The sequence below is a fragment of the Meriones unguiculatus genome, chromosome 20 (assembly GCF_030254825.1).
Source record: "Meriones unguiculatus strain TT.TT164.6M chromosome 20, Bangor_MerUng_6.1, whole genome shotgun sequence".
In the NCBI taxonomy this organism is placed as follows: Eukaryota; Metazoa; Chordata; class Mammalia; order Rodentia; family Muridae; genus Meriones; species Meriones unguiculatus.
The window spans coordinates 11,913,692-11,939,911 of NC_083367.1; the positions used below are offsets into that span (position 1 = coordinate 11,913,692).

Genomic DNA, 26,220 nt, shown 5'->3' on the forward strand with positions numbered 1-26,220 from the left:
TGTTTTCTATAAACTGTCATGTTCATTCAAGAAGTATTTACTGAGCCAAGTCAGTAGCTTTTGGCTGACAACTGAACTACTTGAGAGGCTGAGACAGAAAGACCTCTTGAGTCTAGGAATTTGAGGTTTTCCCATCATAAAGAAAAAAGAGAAAAGAAGGGGGTGGAGGAAGGCGGGGAGGGGAGAAGAGGAAAGGGATGGGAGGGGAAAAGGAGGAAGAAAACAAAAGAAGAGGAAGAGAGGTTAAGGAGAAAGAGAGGAGGGGAGAAGAGATTTCTACTGAGTCCCACACTCAGTCGAGGTTTAAGGCTTAGTATTTAGCCACCGGGAACCATGGTAAGCTGGTACTCTCATGGGCCAATATTGTAGCATGTAAGACAAATAAGAAAATGTGATCATTTAAATTACAGTAAATGCTAGAAGCAAAACAAAGCAGAATGATATTACAGACCGTAACTGAGGGAGAGGGGGCATTAGCTGGTGTTTCTAAGGAAGGCAGGCTCTTCCAACATGGTGTTTATTTAAGGCTTCCATTTATTTACAAACTGAATAGCCACATGTATGGAAGATGAAACTAGATCCCTGTCTCTCAGTCTATACAAAAAAAAAAAAAACTCAATTGCAAATGGGTCAAAGACCTTAATATAGCACCTAAAACTCTGTGGGAAAAAAATAGGAAAACCCCTATAAGATAAAGGCATAGACAGGGACTTTCTGAAAAGGACTCCAAATGTTCAGGAAATAAAGCCAGCAATGGGCAAATGGGACCAAAAGGACTTCTGTGCAGTAAGTGAACCAGGGAACTGAATGAAGAGACTTTAGGCCGGAGGAACTCTTTGCTAGCTATACATATGACTGACTGACAGTAAATACCTAGAACATACAAGGAACTCAGAAAACTATAGGAAATCAAACTGCACCATCAATAAACAAGCTGGTGAAATAGACAGTTCTCAAAAGATGCACCACAAATGGCCAAAAAACATGAAAAAATGTTGAAGCTCGCTCATGTTAGAGAAAAACAAATCTAAGCTAAATTGGGATTCGGTCACCTACTGAGGATACAGTCATTACGTAAACAAATAACAGGGACTGGGGTGACAGCTCAGTGAGCAAAGCACTTGCCATATCCTGTTACTGTTCTCTTGTTGTACAGACAATGACAAGGCAGCTTAAAAAAGGAAAGCATTTGACTGGGGCCTCACATACAGTCTCAGAGGGTTAGTCCATGACCAGCATGTCAGTAGGCAGGCAAGAGTAGGTAACAAGAGAGAGCTGGAGACTGAGCATGGCATGGGCTTTTGAAAGCCCAACCCCCATTGGCAGGCCTTCTCCATCAAGGCCACACCTCTTAATTCTTCTTAAACCAAGTAGGGACCAAACATTCAAATAAATGAGCCTATGGGGTGGCATTCTCATTGAAACCACCACACCATACAAGCATGAGGTCCTAAGTTTGAATCCCCAGAACCCACGTAAAACCATGTACATGTATCTGCCATCCCAGTGCTCCTATGGGGAAATGAGAGGCAGAGATAAGAAAAGTCCCAGAAGTTCACAGGCCAGATAACCTGGCCTGCACACGGTAGTGGGGAGCAAGACTGCCTCAAACAAAAGAGAAGGCAAGGACTGACATCAAGGTTCTCTGCTGACTTCCATATATGCATCTATATATCCAAGGTTCTCCTCTAACCTCCATATATGCAGGGTGGCGTACACACAGATAGATAGATAATAGATAGATAGATAGATAGATAGATAGATAGATAGATAGATAGGTGATAGATAGATACATAGATAGATAGGTGATAGATAGATAGATGATGGATGATAGATAGATAGATAGATAGATAGATAGATAGATAGATAGATAGATAGATAGATAGATGATGGATGATAGATAGATAGATGATAGATAGATAGATAGATAGATAGATAGATAGATAGATAGATAGATAGATGGATAGATGGATAGATGGATAGATAGGTGATAGATACATAGATAGACAGGTGATAGATAGATAGATGGTGGATGATAGATAGATAGATAGATAGATAGGTGATAGATAGATAGATAGATAGATAGATAGATAGATAGATAGATAGATAAGAAAGAAAGGAAGGAAGAAAGAAGAAAGAAAGAGACATACTCTTAACTTCTTTTTTGAAATGGAAGCCTTAAATACAGCTTTGAGATTTGCCTGCCAAGGGTCAGGACAGGATGATACTGTCTCCTATGACCATCCAGGAGAAAGTTGGTTTACACAAGGGAAGAATGCAAAGAGAGAAAAGAGTCTAATAACTGTTGATTAGACAGTAAGATGAGACTTGCCTTTACCTGAGATGGGAAAATCTATACAAGAAGCTAGGGAGGGAGAAGCACAAACAGTTGCTGGGCTTTCTGAAAAAGGACTCCAGTTGCTTAGGAACTAAGGCTAACAATGACACATTGTGGCAAACAAAGCTGGCCAGCAGAGGGATGAGGCAGGTTCCAGGTTCTGCTGGAGATCCCACAATAGGCTAATCAGAAGTGCCTTATAAAAATCTTGTAATGGAACTTTTCCGCTTGCAAATTAATTTATTGAAAGTTGGTATCTATCAGCTCAGGTGAAAAAACTCCTAACTTCCAGGTTGCACTGGCCCTTGCCTCAGGCTCCTACTCTTCACACAGAGCTCATGAAGGGGGCTCGCCTTGCTCTTGTCGCTATTGGGAGTTTGAGTGGGAGAAAGAGAAGTGATGCTGAAGACATGGCCCTGCTCACAGTGGCATGACATGAGTTAGTGGACGCAGCCTGCAAGGTTCAGCCAGAGTGTAACAGCAGTTCCCAGACATTTTTTGCCAGTAACCTCTGACGTGTTGCTGAACTTCACAAGCTGCCTTTCATTTTTTAAGCCAATTTTCCCTCCATTCTTTGCCCTGAAAATGGCTTCATGAGAGACATACATTCTAAGCATATTTTGTTCCTCAAGAGCAGGCCCTGGCAGCTTTGACACTGTTCATTAGCATTCTTTTGCCTCTTGTGCTCACCCTCCAGGATTCCTACGGTCTGCTCTTAAAATAATGCCGACTTATCATTCAGATCCGTGCCTCCCAAAAAAAGAAATGCTGAAGGCTTTTCATGAGAATTCGTGGATAGTTGAAGTTCTGCAGACTTGAGTGTGTGCTTAGAATAGACTTAACAATGTGAGCCGAGGGAGGTGCCTGTGGTGACGCGATGGCCTTTGAACCCTCTGCCAGGGCAGCCTTGTTTCTGCAGCTGTTTCGTATTAGGCAGAGTGTCAGGCTACACAAGGAAAAGGTTCTAGAAATCTGAACATCTTGAAGTCAAATTAAAGACTTCTGAATCCAAGCACGGTAGTAAACACATGTAATACCAAAACTTACAAGTAATAGCATCACACGTTTGGGCCAGCTAGAAAGAAAAAGGGGGTTTTGTTGAAGGGGGAGGGAAGTTGCTTGTTCTTGTTCTTGTTCTTTTAGGAAATCATGATTCTCTAGCTATCCAAGCATTTTCCCGTCTCTATCTTAGTGACCTAATGGGCCAGCCTTGGTACTTATGTGGACATTTGTGATCAAAGGCCAGTGTCAAAATAAGGTCCTTCCTCTGCCAACTGTAGTATGAGGCCTTGGCTGATTGTTTGCTTCAGCTTTATGTTGAGAGTTTGCATTCAGATTCCTAACTTAGACCTGAAAGAACTACCTAGAAATTCCAGCCCAAGTCAAGTGCAAGTTGTTGGCCCAGAACAGATGACTAAACAGAAGACGAGGAAAGAGATCTTTAGGATTCGGGAAACATCCCTGTACCCTTGCCTCATATAGAGCTATGTTCTCAAAGCTCTGCCCTTGCGTCACTGGGATTTGTTGGATATCAGCGCTTGTTTTAGACTGCGCTTCCCCTCGTCCCCCCTCCTCACTGCCTTCCCTTCTCTGTTCTTTCTATTTGCAATTAGATCTGGTTTCTTTTCCTGTTGTTACAAAGATTGCAGTCCTGCCTGGATCTATTCTAAAATGTGTCCCAGAGATCATTACCATGGATGAGGTGGCTGAATGATTAAGGCAAAGGACTGCCAAGAGATTATTCAAAAGAAAGGGCTTTGGGCTTTTTTTTTTTTTCTCGTGCCACTTCAAGGCGTATAGAATCACAGGGTGTGTACACCATCCATGATATTTTTAGATGGCTCCGTCATTATGTCAAACCCAGGGAAACACAAGCTAGGGCCTGCTGCTCACTGTGGCCTGTGTGACTGACTAAGTTGCTCCCCAGCAGGTCTAAATAGAAGGTTTGTTCAGGGAGGGAAGCTAATGCCTGAAATAATGCCTTACAAATGTCCTGAAACCGAGACAACTCGGTCTGCATTATTTGATTTTGAGGTTCTGCCTTGTACAATTGAATTTCTACTGACTAGGAATGATGGCCTTTAAAGATGTAGGAAACCACTGACACCTTTGCTTCCTCAGTGCCACCTGACACTTTATCCTATCAAGGCTCCTTGTGTTCTCTGCATATTATTTGTGCTCTTAGCTGGCTGGTTGGACTGGGGCAGCATTCCAGCCTAAAGTAGCTTGGTAGAGGTGTCCTTCATATGCTTGTTGGCGAGTTAGGGAAGTGTATGTTGTCAGCACGCTAGCCAGTATCTCCACATGGCACCCAGAGTGAATGAAAGCATCAAGTTCCCCTTTCTGTGATCCCTTCGTGTGTGAACTGTTTAAGGACCGTAAGGACTCTAACACTTTTCTGATTCTTGAGTAATGAGCTGAGTAGCATCAAAGATTAGAGGGTGATAAGGCAAGTCAGCAACACGAAATGAACTCCATAGGTGTGTTTGGGGGGTTTTTTGTTTTGTTTGGTTGGTGGGGGGGGAGTGTAGATTTTTGTGTTCCTTTGGAGCATTTTTTTTTGTCTTATTGCTTTTTCTTGTTTGGTTGTTTGTCTTAATTTTCCCTTTTGTGGTTCTGTTGTTGTTTTGTTGTTGTTTGAATGAGAGAAAAAGCACATAAAGTTGAATGGTTAGGGAGGTAGAGAAGATGAGAAGAGTTAGAGGAGGGGAAACATGATCAAAATATGTTGTATAAAAATGGGGAAGGGGCCTTTGAACATTTAATTGAAATAATTTCGGCATGTCAGGAGCAATGCAGCTGAGTAGTGCAGTGAACGCCTCCCATGCACCGGGCTCTGGCTTAATCACCGGTACTGCAGCGAGAGCCGCAACCACAATGGTAAGGTAAGGCACGTGAGTATGTCCTCCTGGCCAGTTTGCAATTACAATAATCGTCTAGGTGGCCCTCCAGACTCTGCAGCTGCCAGGGCTCACCAGCGTGCAAAAGAGCACCTTCCATTAACACTAAGCGGGAACACTAGAAATGTCTTCCCTTGCATGTAGCAGAGACCCCCTCTAGGTTTCCAGCTGCTGTTCTGTTGATGGCCCTGCCATGGAAAACAAGTCAGATCCCACCTTTGCGTAATAGCCCATTAGATCCCTGAAAAGAGCCTTGCATGGGTCTCCAGGAACCCCCTCTTGAGCCCCTGCCCGAGGACCATCTGAGATGTGGTGTCCATGACTGCTGTGATTCTTGTGTGTCTGGATGGCTCCTCGCATGCAGTTAGGGCACCACGTGGCAGGAGTGGCACTGTGCTCTGAACAGTGAAACTCAGTCCCAGCCTCAAGTCATGCTTCTCTTAATGTTGCCTAGGACTGTGTTGTGTTTCAGAGCTGGGACTCTCCTGTCCTGTCCTCTTATCCCACTACACTACTTTTACATCAACTTGTGTTAAATTGGGTCGGTGCATTTGCTAATAGCATCAGCCTGTGGTCCCCACTGGGGAGCTCTGCTCTGCCTGCCTGAGTAGCTCACCAGCTGCTATACACATGTTCTCTAAGTCAAAGACAGAAGTTGTTAACTGACGACACTTCTCCCAAGTTGAAGTTGACCCCAGTCCACCAACCAGTTGCTGATGGCTCGATTTTACTATCATCCTTGGGCCTCGTTTGTTTTCATATTATTCAGAGTGCCCCAGAAGGTGTTAGTTGCCAGGCTGAATTCCCAGGATGCTTCTACTGCATTCTCTCAGCAGTACCGCCATCAAAACCAAAACTGCAGTTACTTTGGCATGACTTGTTCCCGGTCAAACTTGAGTCCCATCTGGGTTCTGAGTGGTCGATGCCAAACTCAGAAAGGTCAAGCACAGCCCAGATGAACATGGTGCTGAAGACTCGGCTTTTGCTCGTTAAGAGCATCATGGGAATGTTTGCAGTGCTGTGTACCCAATGGGGTGGCAGGGCTTCTTCTGTTGTGTCTATCATTATACGAATTTAAAGAAGCCACTCCAAGAAGTCCTGGGGTAATGCTAGGAAAGACTAAATATAATTAAAAAGCAGAAATGGAAACTGGATTTTAGAGCACAATATTAAAAACTGAGTTTCAGGATCCTATAGAAAGCAAGTTGACCAACAGCTTCTCTGGATGGCAGTCTCTTCAGGCCAGCCTGTGGTTCCCTAGGAGAAACAACCCTACCCTGGCTCCTTTGTCCTGGAATGGGATCAGCATTCCACAGAAGAAAAGCAGATTGAAACCACGCCAGAAAGGACCATTCTCACAAAACACCCCCAGTACACAGCCCAGCACCCCACAGGCAGAGAACTGGGGTCTTTTCGCCTCCAACATCAATCTCCCCAATTTTGTCCCATCTTCCCACTTCTTTCTCAGGGGCAGTGTTTCTGAGAATCGTCAGCCACAGCCCTCATCTCTCCAGCTCCTTTACTGTTTTCAAGCAGGTCGGGCTTTGCCTCTTCAGGTTTCCCCTCCAGCATCTCAAATGACTGAATCCTGGAAGACACTGTTGTAAGTTCCTTTTGGCTTCCTTCCTGTCAGCCCCAGTGTCTGCCCGCGCATGACAACCATCAACATCTGTTGGGAGGGCTTTCAAGTGCCTGGCTTCTTGCTGAAGTGTTTCAACACCAGTTTTCTAGGGCTTAGCTATACAGAAGAAGGAAGAGAAAAATGGCAAAGGAGTTACATAAAATCCCTATCATTTCAAGAGTCGGATTTTCCTCCTCTTTCAATAAAACAAAGACTTTGACAAAGGCTGCAGAGATACTGGCAGCTCATCCCTTTAGCTAACCATTCAGATGGTCTTATGTGCTAGCCCCAGAGGCAGCCCCACATTGCTCTTTGGGGGTTGGTGAATATTGGATGTCCATTCACTGTTGATGTGAGAATCTTAGCATCCTGCCCCTACCTGACCATCTCCTCCTCTAGAGCACTGAACTAAACAGAGGTGATATGGACTGTCATCACTGAGCCTAGAAGCTGTAGCCAGGGCCCCCTGACCCCACCCATCAACCAGATCCGCCTCTTTGGGGAAGAGACTCCATGGGAGGCAGCAGCTTCTCAGTTGGATGCCTCCTTCCAAAAGTATGGGCAGAGCAGACATTTGGGGAGTCCCCTACTTTCTGTTAGTTTTGCCCATCTGCTCTCACTGAATCCAGAATACTGTAGCAGCTGTTGATAAGAGCTCAGCACCTCATACCCAACTACCTTTTATTGCTTCTCCCTCTGAAGTGCCCATTCCCTGCCATAGGGAAGCCATGCACTTTCCTCTCTCATGTTTCACACGGGAAAACAGGAGAGGCCATGGCCAGAAGTCTTCAACCTCAGGGCTAGCACGAGTACTTGTCCATGCTCCTACTCCAGGGATTTCCAAAACTATGAATAAATATAGCACAATTTCAGCTTATCTATAAGAACATTTGAAGGAGAAAAAAAAGCATTGTGGCCAGGTGGTGGTGGCACATGCCTTTAATCCCAGCAGGCAGAGGCAGGCAGATCTCTGTGAATTTGAGGCCAGCCTGGTCTACAAAGCAAGTCTAGGACAGCCAAGGCTGCACAGAAAAACCCTGTGTTGAAAAACAAAACAAAATATTGTGTTTGTTTACATGTATATTTGAAAAGTGTAGCTCATGGCTAAGTGTGGTAGTGCATGCCTAAGTTCCAGCACTTGGAAGACTGAGGCAGGAAGATTTCTGTGAGCTCAAGATGAGCCTGGGCCACATAAGTTCCAGACTTAGCCATAGAGGAAAAGGCCCTTTCTCAGAAGACAAAACCAAGCAAGTGTGATTCATATGTTAACCCTAAGGTTGAAGCTAGTTTTCCTTGTAAGTTAGATATTCTTCCACAGAAGGGACAGGGAAGAGAGTGGGGCTATTTGTGGCCTTGTTTCTGCTGCTCAGATATAGGGTAGGGAAAGGCAGGGCAGGAAGTTAGTGGACAGGTTCATAGAGCCTGATCAGAAAGACCCTTGAATGCCCAGCTGAGAGAGACGGGCAGTATTATACAGAAGCCTAGAGGGTCTTCAGGGATTGATTGTACAGACTGCATAGAGAAGTGCTGGAGGAAAACAAAACAATGGATGCGCTGTTGCAGGCAGTAAGGAAAAGTTACAAGGCCATGAAGTGATATGCTGAAGAAGAGAAAAACAGAGTTGACTTTTAAAGACAGGAGAAAATAGAAAAGACTAAAAATTGTTTGTGTGTCTTCAGTGGACCATCTGGCTGTACTCACGGGCCTCCTCCTGCCGTCGTTTAGCAGGAAGCATGAGCCACCCGGTAAAGACAGGAACACACACTGCCTGTGGAGCCTTTGAGCACTCAAAACTAGTGCTAGTATGACTGAGAAAACGCTTTTTTTTTCTTTTTTCTTAAGGTTAGCCAGATGTTACTCATAGTTCATAACCACCAGATTGGACTACAGCGTGAGCTCAAACTTTGCCCCTGATTTGCGGACCATTCTGTCCTAGAGTCTAGCACAATTAATTCCTAGCACAACACGTAACACATAGTAGGTACTCAATAAACATTTCTTGAACGAGTAAATTTTTTAAAACACCATGAAATCTAGGCAAGGATTGGGCCCCATTCAGATCAGTTTATTGCTTTTTGGAGAAGTTTGAAAGGATGACGAGAAGGGGATTTCCCAGGCATATTTGGGATATTCCCCAAATGTTTAAACTAAAGCGCTCAGAAACCTCAGGCAGGCAAAATCAAGCCAGAGGGGGGTAGATCAGAACTGGCAGGGTGGTAGCCAGCATCTGTTCTACAGTCCTTGCTGTCATGCTCTTCATCTCTGATCTTAATTGCCAATCCCCAAAACATGCTGAATAAGCAAAGTAGGAACGCACATTTAGAAGCAGCCAGGAAGAGAACATGTTAGGACCGCTTTGCTAAGATGGGCAGTGCGAAGTTAAAGAGTACATGCAGGCAGACAGTCATTGTACTTGCCAGAATGGCTGCCTACAAAATGAGGCTAGGAATCCTCACACATCTGTCCGCAACCTGCGGAGAAGAGCAGACACCAGAGTGATAGAGCAAGATACTAGCTCTGTGATCTACCAAACAGTTGTCACCTATGTATTATAATTTGTACAAGCCAGAGTATATCTAAACATACACCTGAAAAGCCTGGCTATTGAGGCATGATCCTGATACCTGTCTGGAGTTGGGGGAGAGAAATGGTGCTAGATTCTATCTACATCCAAACACAGAACCTAAAAAGTCTGAAAAAAAAAAAAAAGGAAAGACTTTTATGTCTTAAAGAAAGGAAGGAAGGAAGGAAGGAAGGAAGGAAGGAAGGAAGGAAGGAAGGAAGGGAGAGAAGGAGAGAAGAAAGAAAGAGAAAAAGAAAGAAAGAAAGAAAGAAAGAAAGAAAGAAAGAAAGAAAGAAAGAAAGAAAGAAAGAAGAAAAAGAAGAAGGAAGGAAGGAAAAAGAAAAGGCCTCTGGGAAATGACTCTACCTCTCCTTGGTCACTTAGGGCTTGCTGCCAAGAGATTCCTGTGTCTTCCCAGCGTATTGCTGAACTTCGAGAGTCATAGGCTCTCTCTTCCCACCTCCACTTGCCGAATACCTCCTCCCCTGTGCACTGCAGTCCTCCCCTTGGCTTCTTACCTTCCCTTCCTCTGACCACCATCTTAACAACACATTGAGACTCTTCCGTGAGCTGACTTCCTTAGACTCTAAACTCCCCATGCACCACCCTCCACTGAGAAACCCTTTCCCATAAGCCGTCACTTCCCTTCCAGCCTGGTACACCTTCCCTCACGCCAGCAGCAGCAGAGATGGTTACCAGCACTGTGCTTTGCTAACTGCCCACATGCAAAGCTTTGTCTCAGTCTTTCAGGCCAGAGCAGAATCCCTCGGCTTGTCCCTTTGTGATACCTGTCAACTGCTCCAGATGACAGGGGCTTCAGGAAGGGCAGTATCAAAGACTGACACCACTCCCCCAACCTACTATTTATTCGTCTGTTTATTTATTTAGAGACAGGATACCTCTTTTTTTCTATTTTCACTTCTTATTTAGGCTTTAAAATTTTTGCTCATCTATAATCGAGTCTGTTGATCATACCCTCCAGCCTATGCCGCATCCTCTAACTTTCCACCAGCCCATTGCCCTCCGAACTTCATGCCCTGTTTTGTTTTAACAGCGTCAGTCCAGTTGGTATTGCCCATAGTGTGTGGGTGTAGCGGGCACTCTCCCTTCCCCAGCAGCCGCCAGTTGCCGGTACCTGCCCAGCTAAGGCTGGGGCCTGGGGAGCCCTCTTCCGTCTGTGCTGGAGTTTTTAACTGGCTAGATCTTGTACGGGTCTTGGGCAGACAGCCACCGTTGCTGTGAGTCATGCCATGTCAGGAGCCAGTGCTTCACAATACCCAGCTACCTTCCCGTTCTTACATTCTTCCCAACTTCTCTTCCCAGTGTTCCCAGAGGCTCGGGGAGGGGAATTGACATAAGCGCCACCTCTGCAGCCTCGGCTTCTCCTCTCCACTCTGACTAGTCACTCACCTCTTACTAACCAGTACCCACTTAGGTGCAGGGTCTTTTTGTGTAACCATGGCTGGCCTCAAACTCATCGTCCTGCTTCCGCGTCCCGAGCGCTGACCTTACAAGTGGGAGCCACCACACCCAGCCCACCTAGGAAGGTTTGTTTCTAATGGAGTCACGAGGGGAAATAGCAAACCATCACTAAATTTTTTTCTCATATAACTACACTTCTCCAACTTTCTCTGCTGCCTTTGTAATTTAGTTTCTTAGAGTTTAACATGGCTATTATGGGATGGAGTCCGACTATACATTTTCACATTCAGGGAGCCCATAGAGTTCATGTGTCACCACTGCGTGTTTGGTGTTCGCCCTCAGCAAGAGTGTATTCGCTCTCGATATAAGACGGAAACCACTGTGGCTGGGATTGGTTATCATCGTATTTGATCTTAATTGGTTGTCTTTTATCTCGCTTTTTTGTTATAGCCTTTTCTTTCTAAATATTAACAAATAAGCCTAGCTGCAAATGAGACCGTTTTCCGCTTCCAATTTTATTCAAATTTAAGTATCTCTGCAATCAATACATTAAAAAAACAAACAAACAAACAAAAACAAAAACCTAGGCTGCTCTTAGGTCTCTGGGTGGTTTTGAAAAATGCTGAAAGTTGATGGATGTCTGCCTACCTGGTTGCGTGACACCTGACGGCAATGCAAACACGGGGCGAAATGCTGCATATGACGAAGCGGTACAAAGATGAGCAGGGTGAAAACAGTGTGCTAACGAGACTGCAGTGGCCTGACGACAGCGAAGATGCACACAGCGCTGCTGAGGGGAGCGCAGCCCGTGTTCCTCTGGACACCCACGTGTGCTTTTCGGTTTTCATTTCACGCAGCCTGTGGGTGGGGGGGAAGCCTTCTCTAAGACAGTCAGATGTAAAAATAGTCCAGGTAGCGCGGCTGGAGGAAGAATCTTCACTTGACATAAGCACTGCCTGAGACTTTCCCGTTATCTCAGGCCTTTGGCTTATGCAAATGCAGGCGATGGTTTGGGCAACCTGGTATCTAAGGAATGAAAAGCAGAATAGACAGTTTGGATGAACCTCTTTCCAGAAGGTTAAAGTTGGATGTCTGAACGCAGACTGAGTTTTTTATTTTTTCAGGGAGACAGGTTATGAATAATACTTGATTTTCAAAATAAGCTCCCAGATCTTGGCATCAGTATAGTTCTCTTTTATATTTTGTTTTGTCTTCTAGTTTGCAGGGAACAGATGCTTATAATCACGTAAACAGGAGGAGATGAACTCCATCGTCTGTGTGAAGGGAAAGGACCCAAAAGTACAGAGGAGAAGTTGAATCTGGTAGTTAGTGAGAGAATGAGGGAATACATTGGGAGCAAAGTTTAGTACGGCTGGGTGCAGTGGCACACGCTCAGGGAGGCAGAAGCAGGCAGAGCTCTGTGAGTTCGAGGCCAGCCTGGTCTACAAAGCGAGTCCAGGACAGCCAAGGCTATACAGAGAAACCCTGTCTCAAAAAGCCAAAACCGGAAAGAAAAGAAAATGTAATACGATTTCAACAAGTAAGAAAAGGCCATTTTGGGTTAAGTGCCTCTCCACCACACCCTGTAGCGGCTTCCCGATATTCTGTCCTCCACAGCAGGTACGGCATTGGCTTATAATGGAACTGTCCACATTTGTCCTGTCTCCCCATTTAGACTGTTCAATCACCACACATGATTTCTTAAAATAAGTAACGCAATAGTCGTTTGGTTAATGTCAAATTCATGGACATTTTATTCAGTGTTTTAGAAAAAGGGAAAGGTATGGAATATATTCAATGAGAATGAGAGAGAGAAAAGCAAACCAGATCACCAAGGCTAGAGACCGAGGGTGCCAATAAACTTGGCATGGTCACGCTAGCTCAGATACGCTTCTCCAGCCTCACCTGACTTCTGTGAACATAGTTCCTTTGTTTGGGAAATATCTTCAGCATTCCAGCTAAAGAGCCTGTCTTCCTGTGTGTCGGGGATACGCTGGCTTCCTCTCGGGAGAAAGAGTGTCAGAGCAGCAGTGATCTACCTCTGACGATTGGTGTAAATGAGCTAGTAGAACCCCCACCAACCACCGACGAGCGCACAATTGGAGAACAAAGGATAGTTGCTCCCAGGAGCCTTGCTGGGCAGTGACTCTCAAGTGAGCTTGCTCACGCTCTGGGAACTGTTTCTAAGTCAGGAACGGCGCACATCGTACACAAATGTATCCAGCCTCTGGCTCTTTCCCCCTGTGCCACCCACACGTACACGGAAAACTCTGCCCACCTTTTTATCTGAATGACCTATTTGTTTCCTTCCTCCCTCTAACACCTGACATTAATACTTTTGTGTTTGCATTATGTGTTTTTAAAGACATGGCAATCCGGCCAGATAATTCAGGTCATAGCGAAGCTTGTTCTGCCACATGGCAGACAGCCTTCGACGGAACCTGGGCAGCCTTCCCTGGTGTGCTGCAGACTTGGCTCTCCCGGCTTCAGTTCATGTACTTATCAACAAGAAGCCTGTGGTGAATTGCAAGGCATGAATGGGAGATATTCTTGAACTTATCTGCATCATTGCTTGCCGGTGGTTTCTCTGTTGAGGTCTCCATCCGTGTTGTTACAGAGCTTTTGGCAATGTTTCTGCAGTTGCTTGTGAATTTTTATGATCTGTTGCATGTTGCTCGTGCAGTTTCCTGCCCTGTAATGGTATCAGTTTTCCAGACACAGAAGACTACAGACTGAAACCCAGGAGCCTGCATTAGCATAAAATGTCCCAGTTCTGTCAGTTTGATTAATTTGTCTCTTTGTCTCCACTCTATATGATAAGTGCTATTAATGGTTGCAGCACTTCATATGTCAAAGTCTTTCTTCCTAATGACTTGAAAATGCGGTTTATTTCCCCCCTTTCTGTACTATTTTTCTCATTTAGCATTCCACTCAGTATAGATTTATGCCATGCTCTTTCATTGTCTTACTGGTTGCAGCACTGGAGTGATTACATATGGTGTAGAGTGTGTAAAGATGTGATCCCAGGGGCAGCAGCTGCTGATGCAAGCTGAAAATAGACCCAGCGTCTGCTCAGCACTTTTCCCAGAGGCCTTTTATTTATTAGTAGCAGCCTTGGTACAGGACAGCTCAGATCCTCATTTAGTGAGATGACTTTTTGCCTCTTCAAATGCTGCAGTGACTTTGCTCTATTTACCGACACTGCTGTGTAATATTTTTAACCGCCTTGTATCTCACCAGTGACTTAGCCTAACGTAAATTGTAATATAATCTCAATATATAATGAACTCAAAAAAAGACAGGCTCCATTTGAAGTAATAGGAGCTTGACAGCTCTAAGGTTTAAATTAAATAACCCTATTTGTAAGACAGCATTTTGCATGCTACAGTGCTTCACAATGAGTCTCTATTCTTTTACTGTGATTCTCACACCATCTCTGGTATTTGCTCTCTGATGAGGAAAGAGCAAAGGCACTGCATGGAGAGCTGCAGCTCTCTCATAAGAAAGGAGTGTGAAGAAATGGCGTTTTTGCCAAGGTCAGTCACTGGACTGGAACCAGCATCATTAGTGATAGAAATGGGTGCTTATCAATCGAAAGCAGCCAGCCAGTCCGAGAACTCAGATTCCACTGTGAACACAGCACAACTGGGATACAAATGTAACGGCAGAATTTAAGATCAGAGTAACAGCTGTTCTTCTGCACATGTTTGTAAATTTATACACTTGAAAAACCCTAGTAAAGTATATATTTTTCCCAAGAATTCTTCATTTGCAATGTCATTCTCTCTGAGAAACAATCTTTGAGCAGAATAAGAGCTAGCTCATTTTCTGTACTATCAGAAAGCATCGATACAGTAATTCCTTTGTGCATGATCAGTTTTTCTAAGTTACAAAAGTGAAAAGATAATAACATCTAAGTTTGCAGACAAACAACAAACTGAGGGTGTTACTTCTGGGCAGGAACTGTAATATACTGAGAAAGCCGTGAAGAAAAACATGCTTATAAATAGATCTCTTTGTGATGAAGAAGTGGAAAATAGAGACCAAAATCCCAAGCACATTAATATTTGCTTTTTTTCCTATTTTATGTGGTTTTTACCTACTCTAGAGCCAGTGGGCAGAAATCAGGATGAATCACCCTCTAAATCTGTTCTTACCTAAGGTGGTACCATGGGTTTATTTCTTTAGTAACAGATTTTATTGATGCCATGATCAAACAGAGCTACACACATGATTTCCTGCTGGGTTGGCATAAAAAATTAAAGTAGTGACTCAGGATAAAGAAATACAATGTGATCATTTCATTTGAGCAAATGTGGAATCTATAATGTTGAAAGAGCATCATTCAGTCTATTCGTACAGTGATCAAACTATCAGGTGCTTGAGTAAAGAAAACCCCCCTTGCTGTCCACATCCTCCGTCGCACAAGGAAATTTAAGATCATAGCATCTTATCAGCTGTGATCATTGTGACTTATAGATCTTTCTAAATCATGTGGGGTTTTACGCTGGACCACTGTAATGAGAACAGCATCCAGTGCCCTGCTGTGAAGATGCCCTCCAAGGCAAAAGTAATGTCAGGAAGAGAACAGAGGACAGCAAGGATCTGGCCTATGTCTGGTGTGCCATCTCTTACTCTTTATTTTTGCTTTCTTTCTTCACTCCAGTCCTGCTTCAGGAAGATCATCCAAGCTTGTTCCCCTGGCTCTTCCCTATCTGTGACACAATGATGTTGTAGCAGATTACACTTTCTGTCTAGTGGCCTCAGAACAGTGGGTGATCTTGCTTCCTATAGGAGAAGTGACATTCGGGCGTGACAACGTGAATTAAGGATAGACTTTAAAAATCAACTCTTCATTCCCTGGCTTTTGTGATTCTAAAATAGATGTTCTACCTGAGAGAAAGAGCATTTGTGTACACACCTTTATTTGTGTATCTATTGCTAAAACACTGTTGGACCAATTTACTTGGTCTTGTTTTTCTCCTGTAGTATACACACTGTATTATTAAAAAAAAAAAAATACAGAAAAACATTTCACATCTTGTCAAATTTTTCACTGGGATTTCTGAAAGCTGATATTCCCTTCTGCTGTTAGATCTGAAATGAGGATAAAAGCCCTTCATTTTGATAAGGGGACTTTTTCCCCTTTGAAACCCTGTTATTTCCACAGTGTCTTAATGTCTCACACATACAGTGCCTCCATACATGCACAGCTCCCCAGTAAATGGCAGAGTCTCAAGGAGGTTCTTGGAGCCAACAATTTAGCAAGTGGTTGGTAAACCAAAGGAAGATGTGTACTTGCAGACAAGAGCCAAGCTGAGTAAGAAGGAGCAAACCAATCTAATGTACACCTCCTGTATGCCAAGTCAACAGACAATAATTTAAGCAAAGACATACAGACTTTGGTAACAAAGGAATGGTAGAAGAATGCAGGACTTGGGCTTTTTTTTTCAAATGAATACTATGTTTTGCAGAAATATGTCAGTGTAAGAGAGAAAAGGTGAAAATGTAAGAAAAAGATGATGTGACTGTCTATTTAAAAGGGTGATGGCAAGGGATTGCAGCCACCAGGAGCAGACACAAGTGGTATGGTTTAATTCTAGGATAGTTGCCAACAAATAGAAATATCTTGGTCATTTTTGTCCCTGTATTTCATTAGCAATTTCTGCCTTTTCAAATCCCTTTAAAAATGTGAAGAAGGGGGAGCAGGACTTGTGCATCCAAAGCTTTGTTTGGTTGACTCTTTGTATATGGTCTGCCTTTCCCTGGAAAACGTCATCACGAAGCCCCAAGTCAACAGGGTTCTTTGCAGTGGTACCAGGAGCCAATACTGAGCCTGTTCTGGAACCACTGTAAACTCGTCCTTGCTTGCTACAGCTGTGACTATACTGTTTTCTATTACTGACTCTTGCAGTAAAACATACATCACTCCACTTTAGCACTTCAGATTTCAAGTGGAGGCGAGCTACTTGAAGGCCAGCTCTCAAAACTGACTCGCTGAACCTCGCGAGTTACCAGCTCTCACAGGCAGGCACAGTAGTATGTACCTGAAGTCCTAGCTGTTTGGCAGACAGAGACAGGAAGATCACTTGAGTCTGGTTGCCTGGGCACCATCGCATTAATTTGTATGCCTGCCCTTTGAAAATTAATTTGAACCCCACCAAAAAAAAAAAAAAAACATTTGCATCCATTGGATACAACTAGGCGCTGGGCATTCATTTTTAAGATTTGTTTATCTTTAGTTGTGTGTGCATACATGTCTGTGTGCATGCATGTGCATTCCTGCACCCATGCACGTGTGCGTGTGCACACACACATAAGCACACATGCGCACGTGTGTGCGTGCGTTCCCACGGAGGCCAGAAGAGGAATATGTAGTCCCTGGTGATGGATTTACAGGCAACTGTAAGCTGCCTGATACGGATGCTGGGAACTAAATTTGGATCCTCTGTGGGAGCAGTACTCACTCTTAACAGTTGCGCCATCTCTCCAATCCCTAAGCATGCTTAATGTACTCTCGTGGGAAAGCCGGTGCTCACATACCTCAAGTTTTGGTCACACCGTGTTCCACTGATATGCTTAGGTGAGATTTACTAGCAAGGCCACCAAGTGGTAATATGGTAATAATTTTTGTCATGGCTTTGACTCGGCACCTTTCAGTTGACAGCAAGGGAAGACGTCACTTGAGAGCGTAGCGTGATGCGTGGGAATTAAGGATACCTGAGAACCATAGAGTCTTAGTCTCAAAGACATCTGACAGACACTAAGAAAAAGGTGATCGCTAGCCTTCTGTACAGCCTGTGCACCTAATCCCGTGACGGTAGTGCTGAGGATGGATGACGATGCAGCCTTTATTCACAGTGTGTTGGGTGCCGCTGCACATATGCGGGATACTTAACACATGGACTCTATAGGATTGCGATAATAAACTGCCACATGCCACATCAGGAAACTGAGGCAAATGAGGTGTAATTAACTTGCTACAACATCAGCTTCTAAATAGAGGACATTGGCTATCATCCCAGGCAGCCTGGCTCCATAGCCCATGCTCTAAGCTCTCATGTCTGTGATGAAAACAGTAATACTCAATAAAAATGAAACTGTCTGGCAACATGCAGCCCAGGGTCTTCAGCCTGGCAGCTGTAGATCTGGAGGCTAGAGGGATGGCTTCCCCTGTCATTCAAAGTTTTCCAGAACCACACAGAAGGCATCATGAACCCGAGCTAGGAATTTAGTTTTATACAAGGAATAACAGGGGGAAATGGAGCCATGAGTATGCCGAGGCTACAGAAGAGGCTGGCCTCTAGTGTCCTCTGATGTTGTAAAAAGAAGGTCTGGTTGGACCTCAGTGAGACCAATGAAATGGCTAGTGCCAACTGCCATCAGCAAATCAGGAAGAGCTGATCATCAGGAAGGCTGTGACTGTCCGTTCCAGGGCTCCATGCCAGAAAAACACCTTGACTCGACGGAAGGCCAGGCATGTGGGCATAGGGAAGCAGAAGGTTACAGACAAGGCTCAGATGCCTGAGAAGGTGGCCTGGATGAGGAGGATGAGGATCTGCACAGGCTGCTCAGGAGATACCGTGAAGCTAAGAAGACTGACCGCCGTATGTATCACAGCCTGTACCTGAAGGTCAAAGGGAGTGTGTTCAAAAACAAGCAGGTTCCCATGGAGCACATCCACAAGCTGAAGGCAGACAAGGTCCACAGAAGCTCCTGGCTAACCAGGCCAAGGCTCATGGGTCTAAGACCAGGGAAGCACAGAAGCAACTCCAGACCAAGAAGAAAGAACTCTTTAAGACTCTGTCCATGGAGGAAGAGGCCAAGAAATGAAGCTTCCCTCATGTCTGTACATAGCGGCCTGGCTGTGGCCTCCTGTGGCTCAGTCATTAAAGTAAAATAAGCCTTTAAAAAAATATGTTGAAGGGATGCAATTTACAATAATGAGGGAAAACGCCTGAAACTGGAAATAAATTGTCTTCATTTTTCTTTCGTTTTACCCACTGATGCCTCTCTTCAGTTCAAGCCACCTACGTGAAGACCGTATTGTTTGGGTAACTAAACGGATAAGAAACTGCTTTTGTCCAGATCCTCAGAAATGTTATAGTAATCATCCTGGTAAGCAGGACAAGCACCACCCCAGAGCTGCCCATGTCCTGGTCCCTGAAACCTGTGTGTGTGGCACCCTAATGGCTAGGGGACTGCAGCTATGATGAAGGGATGCCAAGATGAGGAAGCCGCCCTGGCTAACCTGCTTTATTTAGTAGATGTCTCCTGGAGAGGGAGGCATGAGAGCTGAGATCAGAAAGCCCAGTCTGAAGCATGAGGTCCACACAGCGGGTGGCAGAAGACGCTTCCAGAGGCACAGATTGTTCCAGAATTACAAAGATCTACAAATGGGGCCCAGGAACACAGCTGCCTCTCCCTTGCTTTCTCCTCGTCCCTGATGACAGCTGCCTTCAACCACACATCTCATGCTGTACTCATCTAAATTCCACTCATCTGTATTTAAAAAGACCAGGCATGGTGGCACATGGCGTTAGTCCTGCCACCTGGGAGGTAGAGGCAGGTGGGTCTTTACCAGCAGGTACATGGTAAAGTGCCTAAAGGTTTCTGACCGGAGCTCACTTCCACAAGTGCAGTGTCCCAGCTGTGACTCTGGTGAATGAAAAGCAGTGTGGAGTTAGCCATTCCAGGCCTCGCGCTGGGTGGCAGGTTGGCCACTCTTCCTCCCTGGGCCCCGCTAAGCCCTCCCCATCTCCTCTACCTGTGCTCGCCATCGTGGGAGCTCGCCTGGGCTGCTGGGACTGGCCTTTTCCCGCCTGGCCAGTCCCCAGTGACGTCAGCACCGTCTCCCTGACGCTCACCCCTGCTTAGCACACTGCAGCGCCTCCCCGCGGCCCACCGGCCCCTTTTGTGGTGAGCTTGGCCTTTCCAGTGTTTCCCTGCACTCATCTCCAGCCTCCTCTTCTCCCCTACTGCCCCACAAGCCCCGTGCCCCTGTGCACATTCCTCTCTGCCAGCTCCAGCAGCCTGTAGGTCCCTTTCCCCCTCGGTGTTAGATGCCTCTGGTTCATTCATTGTATCTGCTGGCTTGTCCTGTCTCATTAGTCTAGAACCTCACTAGCCAAGAACCCTTTCTTTATTTATTGTTTTGTCACCTCCCCACCCCCGCCCTCCAGGCATCTGCCCTGCACGGAACCACGGAGGATGGCATGGATATGTTTGCTAAAGAAATAGAGGGATCTGCACTCTGCTGTCGGTCATCAGCAACGTTTCTCCCTTTAGGGGAGAATCCTGGCCACAGAGCCTTGTCCTGGATGGATGACACCTCAGCCTATAAAGACAAGTCTTTTTGCTTTATGGTGATGGCAAGCCAAAATTACAAAGGAACCGTCTTAAGGTGTTGTCAGGTTGGCAGTTAATGAGGTTTTCCTCCAGGACAAGCTAATCACAAAAGCAGCCTTTAAAGACCAGCATTCAGTAATGAGTTCAAAGGAAAAAAAAAAAGCACCTGCTGGTGACGGACAAACAGCAGGCTCAGTGCCCTTCCCCACTCCCAAATAAGTGCAACACTTGAATCTCAAGTCTGTGTGTGAGGCGGTTTGCCGGTTTGCTTCTCCAACTTCATCCTCTGACTTTTCCTTGTGACCCAGATAAAGGAATATCTTGTGTCCTCTTGCTCCCTCTCCTGGCCTGGCCTGTTTTTAACAAGACTGTGCTCTTAGAATTTGCACCACCAAGGTGGGGGGTGGGGGGCGTCTGAGCAGCCTAACAAAGCCGCCACCCCGGGAAAGCAGAAACAAAGTCTTTTCTTCCTATTGCGGTGTAGCTTGACTAAGTGAGGAGGGGTGGTACTGGCACCGAAAAGAAAGGAGCCTGGCTTCCTTCGTAAGGCGTGACATGCTCCCTGGGGGTGGGAGGGAAGCACTGCCCCAAAAAGCAGTTGATGCTACATTTTTTTAAAAACGTCTCCCGGGAAGTGTAGAGCCGTGTATGAATGTGTGGATCTGTGTTAATAGTGCTCGTCTCATTATCCGTGCAGAAATAACCTCTTTAACATTCTACTCCGCCATGCACCAGGTGAAGCCTCTAATATCTGCCCTATGACATGGTGAGGAGCAAACTCTAACCCCTTCCCACCAAAAGCCCGAATGTGAGTGGTCTTCAGAGCTGGCCACGTGGTGCTATCCTTCAGGCACACAAGCGTGGGACAGGCCACTACAAGGCGTTCCCTGGTGGCGGCAGGACAGCATTGCGGCCCACACCCTCCTGGAGGAAAGCCAGAACTTCCCCGGTCTCCTTGCAGTTCAGTGGCCTCTGGAAGCTGACCCTGCCCATCTTCTTCCTCATGCAAGTGGCTTCTTGGGCCTTTCAGAATCCTGCCTGTCACCACAGCTTGCTTTTCGCCGTTAGGGTTTCTGAGCTTACCTTCCCAGCTGACTATGCCGTCTTCCGTGCTTTCCTGCGGAAAACATCGAGCTTGCTTTTTCACGCTGACCCAGAATGGCTTGCCCAAATCTAAAGGTTTCTAACCTAGCAGATGAAGAAAAATGTAGTGCAGTTGACACACTCCACTCTCTCTGCCTCCGCTTTCACACCAGCCTGCAGGCTGATGCCCTTCGACCTACAGCTCTGACAATGTGTCCTCTCTGAGCATCCGTCTGCTTTGCTCCGTGGCTTTGTGTGCAGTGCCAGGCTCTCCCAAGGAAACACATCCTTTTTATTGGATTGTCTGCTTCAGGACATGCATTTGATGTCTAGGTAGGGGAGAGTGCCGGTCTTCTTTAGCTAAAGAAGGGTATTCAACCTGGGTGGTTATGGATGTCTTTTCCTAGAAAGCCATGAGGCTAGTCTTTTGTATGTACCAAGGTCAGGATCACAATGTTTGGAGAGCAATGACTGGTTTGTGTTAATTTCGTGCCCTCTCATCACCCAGCCTGCTTCCATCTTAACTTAATGTGGTAGAGAACACATCCTTACCCTCTTTCTCTCGTCTGTTGCAGCAGCCATTTTAATAATGGATGGGAGAGCAGTTCTACCGGCTCCATTTATTGTCTGCACATTCTAAAGTTCCTCCATGAAAGAATTCTTTTTTGTTTCTGTCAAGTTTACCTTATGACTCAATGTAATAAATGTTCAAGTAATATTTTATGCTGGTTAATTAGTGACATCTTACTTATGCATGTTACCTAATTTTTTTCAAGATTTGTGCACAAAAAAAGTACAAAGTGAGCATTTCTTTATGATCTGTTGGTTTCCTGTCAGTTAACCTCTGTACTATACAGCAGTATTTGATTTGACATGTAAATGTGACGTTTTGCTGATATATAGTATTATTGTCTTCTAAAAACTACAGTCATCTTCACTGTTCATGTTTTTAGCAAATTTTATTATAATCCATACAGAAGTCACATGAAAACTTTCAGTTGAAGAATTCCTTATCTAGAGAGATATCATGGAATATTCAGATAATACAAAAAAAACAAACAAACAAAAAACAAAACAAAAAAAAGCACTGACAAATAGCACTTCTATGATGGTCTGTAAGCGGTGTCTATTGTCCAGGTCAAAAATGGAAGGAGCCAATTGAATTAGTATCTCCTTTGTAAAGGTTTCCCCTGGGCCCTGCATTTCCCACTGATGGACTCCCTGTCCTCCAGGGCGTTCATAGGGGCCACCGTGCATAGACTGTTAGAGAAGTAAAGTGTAAGACACTCCAGACAGCTGTACCTACTCTACCTTCCGTAAATGCTGGAAGTCAAAGGAAGCACTGAGCAGCTGATTACAGAACACAACTCGAAACCCCAAATTTATTAGATTGGGGGAATTTTGGAAGCCATACAAGAGAGGTTAATAGATCATAGCCCCTTCTCAAACAGCTTGTATCAGGAGCGTTCACTTGGAGATTCACAAGCTCTCCTCTGATTGACACTCCGGAGAGCTCAAAGGGTTACAGCAAGAGAGGAGATAGGGAACAGCCAGGAGGAGCATACATGAGCAGGGAACTGGCTATGGCTTCTGATTTGGCTTACATTTTCCCTACGGTGGTGACCCAACCTAGAAACTGTTAAGTCCTACTTTTCCACACTGATTACAGAAAATAATGATACTGCTGTCCAGACGCCTGCTAGCTTAGTTGAGGTTTTCAAAGCTGTGACATTCCAGAGACTGCTGTTTAAAAAGATACGTTGAATGAGGCCTGTGGATCCTCCCATCCATGAATCAAATATTTTCTATGGAATAGTGCATACTGGGGACATGGTTTTCGTTGTGGTTTCTTAGGTTTGTAATTTTTCAGCCTCAGTTCCATCAAAGTACTGGCACACCCCTGAGTACTGTGGGCCTCTCAATCTGCATCCTTAACAACATGTTCAGAAATGGTTGAATTCACCCCAAATGAGACCACCTGTTGTTCTTGAGGTTTTGGCATTTCTAAAAAAAAAAAAAAAAGTTTATTCTCGGGACATTTGGATATTCTCATTTATAGCTTATTCAAAGGTATTTTCCCAGTTAGGAGCCACGAATAAAGAGATCTTGCATAATAGTTCCCAGTATGTCCAAAATAGATGGCCCCAGGACAGGCTCCAAGGTGCATTCTGGGTGCACGTGTGAATTCTCATAGCCTTCTCAGCAGATCTGAAGTTACTGTGAAAAGTATGTTTTGGCCCCACGGGGACCAGCTATGACCAGCCACAGTCATTTGCTGGAAGTGTCTGCCTCTCATGCCTCAGTCCTGCTGCTACCAGAGATAACACAGTTGACAAAAATAGGGCCTGTCTTCATGCCCCAGCAACCCGAAGTCCTGGAGTCTCCACACTTCCCAGCCAATGCTTGTCCCCAGTCCCTGCTAGTGGCGTTGGCAAGCCTGTAGTCCTGGTATCTTAGGAGCCTGTGGAAGTCTGCAGGACAAGCACCCAGCAGACCTGGGCAGATCTGGCTGTGCTGGTAGGTCTTGTTGACTTGTGCGGCATTCTCACACACAAAACAAAGAGCTCAGCTGGGCAGGATGGGGGTGGGGGGAAGCAGGCCTGGCCTGTGTTCTGATCCAGCAGAAATTCTCCAGCCCAGGGAAAAGTTATCCTGTGTCTGCCTGGCCTGTGGCTTTAGGACAGCCATTGAGCAGTTGACATGTGACTCTGTTTAAGTCCTCTCTGGTGCCTGCATCAGCGATCACTGTCCTCTGCTGACACAGTCCACGGTAGAAACAGGCAGAGGACAGAAATCTCCATCCCTTTGGGGAAAGAAATAATAATAATTTCTTTGTATATGATGTTACACTGATTCGTTGTACAGCTGTAGGTAACGCAGTGAGCTTGCCTCAGCTGCTTTCATGTGGCAGTCAGTAAAGGACTCAAGCGAAGGAAAAGAAATACAGTTGCTGCTGTAGAAAGCCCACCAGGAAAGCCAGCCATGCCTTTGTTCCTCCTGCAAGCTCCAGCTTGCTTCGCAAAGGCAAGGGCTCTGCTTGTCTCTCACGTCCCTTTCAAGCAGATTCTCTGCATTTCCTCATCATGCCCATGCCCGCTCCTGTTTTGCAAACAAAGGGAGAAAATGGAAGAAGGTGAGTGGCTTAGGGGTGCCTTTCCCATTTGGCTAGTGGTCCTTCCTTGGTGCACTGGGTCCCTCTGGCTAATTGGGGGAAGGGTGACCTTTTGCTACAGAGGCCAAGAAGGAAGATAACACTTTTCATAAGACACATGTGATCTGCCACTTTTTTGATTTTTATTTCAGATGGAAAATATGACTTCGGTTCTTGCAGGGAAAAATTTTTTTTCCCTAACCAGGCAGGACTTGTGTCTTCAAATGTGTGATGGATTAACATGCGAGAGGAGAGTTCAAACGGTTTGCCACAGTAGCCCATGCCGGAACTACCTCAATTCAATTCACCCCTTCGTTGTTGAGACCCTGTGACGCATGCTCTAAACTGAAAATGATGAGGGATAAGGGAGATGAGTTTCTTGTTAAACTCCTCACCTCAGTGATGGCAGAAAGTGACACAATGACATGAAGGTGTGAAATTGTGGTGTGGTCAGAGAGAGCCAAGAAAGGGGAAAGACAGCAACATTTCTACTCCCTACCTATGAGTAAAGCATTGGGATTTTTTTAAGTTATTGTGTTTTTATGTGTCTGTGCATGTGTGCATGTGTATGAATGCCCACAGAGACCAGAGGAGGGTGTGTGGGCGCTTAGAGCTGCAGTCTGGGTGCTAGGACCTGAACTCAGATCTTCTGGAAGAGAAGCAAGCAGTCAGTCTCTGGGCCATCTCACCAGCTCCAACTAGACTAACTTTTAAATTTTTAGTTTTAGCTTACTTATATGATCATAAATAAAATCACTAGACCGAGTAACGTAGTAAAGAAAATGGCATCACACTGAAATATATGTTCCAATCGAAAAGGAATCATCGGAAAGAAAAGATCAGCATTGTGCATTTGAGGGTTAAGTGAGTCCTGAGACATGAGGACAGGGGCCCTCTGGGGGCATGGAGAGATGGGAAGCATAACACTGGTGTTAACGTAGCTCATGGTCACGTGGGTGGGTTGATTGTGGGTGCCATGCTCTTGTTCCCATTTAAAAAATTAAAGCAAAGGAGAGGCTATCCCTGAGTGCCACCCATATGAGACTCACTAGAATTCTCTGCAGTCAGTAGAACACTGGAGTGGTCATTGGCCCATGGGGTGTGGAAGGGTTTCACCTTTTCGATCCTTTTATCTGTCAGTGGACATTTGAGTTGCTTCTGCCTCTTGACCTTGGCAGTGTCTCTGTGGCATAAGTGTGCAGATGCTATTTAATACTCTGCTTTGGTTCTTTTGGATGCTTGCCCAGAAGGGTCGCTACTGAATCATACAGCAGTTCTTATTTTCATCTTTATAGGGATTTTCATAGTTTTCCTTTCTAATCATTTTACAGTCCTAGCAACTGTTTACAAGGCTTCAGTTTCCCCACATTTTATCAGCACTTGCTACTATCAAGTGGATTAATACATCATGTGATTTTGAGTTGCATCTTTCTAATGGCTGGTGAGGACCTTTTTTCATATGCTTGTTGGGTATTTGTCTATCTTTGAAGAAATGCCAATTTAAAGTCTTCATTCATTTTAAGTCAGATTACTGAAGGAATGTTTTTTGGTTGTTTTGTTTTGTTGTTTGCTTCAAAAATTCTTTTTTTTTCCTTTTTTGTGTTTGCTGATTTTTTTATTACAATTTATTCACTTTGTATCCCAGCTATAGCTCCCTCCCTTACCCCCTCCCAATCCCACCCTCCCTTTCTCATCTCCCATGTTCCTTCCCCAGTCCACTGATAGGGGAGGTCCTCCTCCCCTTTCCTCTGACCCTAGCCTATCAGGTCTCATCAGGACTATCTGCATTGTCTT

At 45.1% G+C, this 26,220-nt stretch overlaps 1 protein-coding gene and 1 pseudogene across 4 annotated transcripts in view; both read left to right on the forward strand.

The window, feature by feature from the left end:
• The window catches only part of Bach2 (BTB domain and CNC homolog 2), a 337,625-nt gene that overhangs the window by 276,969 nt on the left and 34,436 nt on the right, over positions 1-26,220 (forward strand). The window lies entirely within an intron of this gene.
• Positions 17,490-19,361, forward strand: LOC132649467 (large ribosomal subunit protein eL19-like; annotated as a pseudogene).